A 3,522-nucleotide genomic window follows, 5' to 3' on the forward strand; every position below is an offset into this window, starting at 1 on the left:
ATAGGAAGTTGAGGTGCTTAGGAACTTGTGCACCAGCACATGGAGTAGAGAGACAAAGCAAACTTGACGTGAAAAGGCAAATAGGATTTCAGAGAGTTGGACACCTAGGGAGTTGGTGATTATCTGACTTGTTGGTCAGCTATAACTGGTAACTGGTTTAAAAGAGAGAGAGTTCTAACAAAGGCAGGGAGGGTTGACCCAGTAAATACCAAGAAGGGTGAAACTTGATTAACTTGAGGGTGGACAGAGTAAAAAATTGGGGGTGATGAAAAAAGAGAAATGATAGTGATCTCTGCTAATATTTATTGTTTTTTTTTTTTTTTTCATTTGGGAGCATGATCAAAACCTTTGCATATAACAACTCAATTTTCACTGTAATCTTAAAAGGTAAGACTAATGTCATTCCCATATTAGAGTGGGGAAAACAATGATTACAAAGCTTGAGTAAGTCATTCAAAGGGACTCAGAGAAGAGAGTGAGACTCCAGAAGTCTAAGCTTTTGTAGATATGTAATCACATGGACTAAGGGAAGATATAGAAAAATCTGATTGTGCTGATTCTATAGCACAAACAAAAAGCAAAGAAATTGTGAGAATTGGGAGCCTCTCTGGTGGCGCAAGGGATTAAGCACAGCACTGTGAAGCTATTTGCAGCCTCTGCAGCATGAATTCGAACTTCAGCAGGTCAGGGAGTTACCCACATGGCACAGCAGACCTCTCCTGTCTCACCCTCTGCTCCCCTCAGCAGTGCATTTCAGTCAGTCTGCCTGCTCTGCTCCCCACTCTGTCTCTGGTGAATCCTCTCACCCCCTGACCTCTGGCCTACACACTAGTTCTTCTATGCAAAAAAAAAAAAAAAAAAAAGGAAAAAAAAGTTGTGAGGACCACCAACCTTACCATCATCCACTGGGAATGGGATGGTTTATATTCAAAGTCCAGGGCCTGGCAAAAAACTCTTACTCTGTATAGCAAATGACATCTTCTCTGAAAAGACAAAGGAGACAAGGAAGAGAACTATCTCTGTTTTCTGTCCATGGAGCAATGGACTTGCTATTCCTTGGAAATTATCGGAGCTTTGAGAGAGAGAAATAGTATCATCTTGGAGGCCATGGTAAACGTGTGCCCTGGACACCAGGAGGGTAAACATATCAGTCAGGACCCTTCCACTGGCATTTGAAGGAAGGGTGTAAATTAACCCTTATGGCTGGAAAGCCCATAGGTGACAATCTCTGTAGTCAGGAGAGCAAACAGAGCTCCTTTTATCTCTCTTGCCTCATCCTTTGGTTCTGTGTATTGGCATCTGCAGACAGGTAGGAAAGGCACCAATTCAAATTTTAGATATAGATCTTCCCAGTTTAGCTACCCTGGTGGAAAAGTGCCCTGTCCTTTACCCAATTGTTTTCAATCCATACGAGATCTCTCATTGGCCTTGTTGGGTGTCATGCCCACCCCTGGACTAATCACTATCTCAAGATGGATTGCAAATCATGACTTGACTCTGCCTGCATCATGGTTTCACCCAGCCATGGAGGTTGGGTTGGGGATGGAGGGTGAGGAGCAGTGCCACAAAGGAAATAGGATCTCTGGAATGACATGTGATGTTGATTAGAACATATTATGAATGTTCATTGAGAAGTCTGGTCCAATAGCCAGTGACCTCAGGAAGGAAGGCAGTATGTTAGAAAAAACATTTTAACACTATACTCAGAGCTGATCCCTATGTTTTTTTTTTTGTTTGTTTGTTTGTTTAGATTTATTTATTTATTTATACAAGCACCTGGTACAGTCAGAGCGCGGGAGGGTGAGAGAATTCACCAGAGCCAGAGCAGAGAGCAGAACAGGCAGACTGACGATAAACTGCTGAGGGGAGCAGTGGGCGCGGCAGGAGAGGTCTGTGTGCCATGTGGAACCCTCGCCCTGTGGCCGGGGATTGAACCGGCGCTGCAGAGGCTGCGGGCAGCTTCGCAACCCAGCTCTCAACCACTGCACCACCAGGGAGGCCCAGAGCTGATCCCTATGAAGAGAGAAAAGTAACCAAAGACATTGGAGTGACACAGGTTGATCTATGGTAAATGGGACCAAAGAGTAGAATGGGTATGTGGAAACAGTGACAGGGGCTGAGGCTCAGAATGATCTCATATTTAAACAGAGGGCGCATTCTGAGGACACTAAGTGGTCTTTAGTGGGGATCTCTAGTGGAAGAAAATTAATGATAATGTACATGCTTTGCTTGGACAAAAGGAAATAATGTTAGCTAAAAAGATAAAGTAAAATACAAGTTGAAAACATGATACTTCCAGCAAACCAGGAAGGAAACAAACGACAGAGATGTGAAGCTCATGGACAGAAGCTCATGGGATTCAGTGGCCACTTCCCTCTCCTTGGTGGCAGATGACTGATTTTTAAAGTGCCAAAATCTGATTTTTAAAGTGCCATTAGGTATGAGGGTTCTGTTCTGAGTATTCCAAGACACCCTCTTGTGGTTCCATTCTCCTCATGATTTATTGGCTTAAGGATTGGCAAGAGATTTGCTTCTGACCAATGAAATATGGGACTGGCTGCCACGGTTTCTGAAAATGTGACCTTGCTTCTAAAGAGGTATATAGAGCCAAGAGTCCTTTTACTGCTGGGCATTGGTGTATTTCCATGGGATTATTGGAAATGCAGAAACTCTCTCATGTCCATGAGGGAATTAAGTCAATGACCTGAAGATAACAGAGTAGAAAGGTGGAGAAGGATCCCTCAAGATGTGGTTGAATTACTGGAGTAACCAGTTTTGAAGCCTTTCTACCTGGCACTTCTTATTTTATGAGATAGTTGATTTGTTTCTTACTGTTTAAGCTGGTTGACCCTGGGACTTTCACTTTGTGCAGCCCAGGGCGTTCTGACTGGCTCAGAGCTTAAGAAAGATGGGAGATTAGATAGAAAAGGGGAAGAAGTCGATTCAAATAGGTCCAAGTATCTGACCCAGTGACTCACATCCCGAGGTGTGGAAAGAACTTTCCGGTGGGATTGGGGAGCCACTGTTAATAACTTTTAAGTAATTGTGGAGAATAGAAGGTGGTGCCAAAATCAGGAACTGGGCAGAGATTATCCTGATTTTCATAAAGGGGAAAAAAGATTGTTTCTGGAAACTCCCAAAGAGTGAGTTTGAGGCAGATCCTTCCTTGACAACAGAGGAGCAGGATGGATTAAGAAGCAGATGGTGGGTGAGCATTTAGGAAGGAATGTGGTGGTCAGTTGAAAGCAAAATGACTTCACCAAGCACAGGCTATTCCAAACTAACCTCATTTCCTCTTCTGATAAGGTTACTATGTTTGCAAATCAGGTGTGTGGCATAAACATTGCAGGTCTTGATTTCAGCTTAGGGTTAACCATTCCTCTTATGGTTTCCTTGTGGCTAAGATGGTGAAATGTGGGTTGGATGAGAGCATTGGTTTTATGTATTTGCAGCTGGCTTAAGAGCTGAATCCAATGAGTGTTGGTATTGGATGGATCACAGTCCATGTGCTGCATTCAGTTG

Source organism: Talpa occidentalis, unplaced genomic scaffold (genome assembly GCF_014898055.3).
Source record: "Talpa occidentalis isolate TD23 unplaced genomic scaffold, MPIMG_talOcc4v2.1 talOcc4.7, whole genome shotgun sequence".
Lineage (NCBI taxonomy): Eukaryota > Metazoa > Chordata > Mammalia > Eulipotyphla > Talpidae > Talpa > Talpa occidentalis.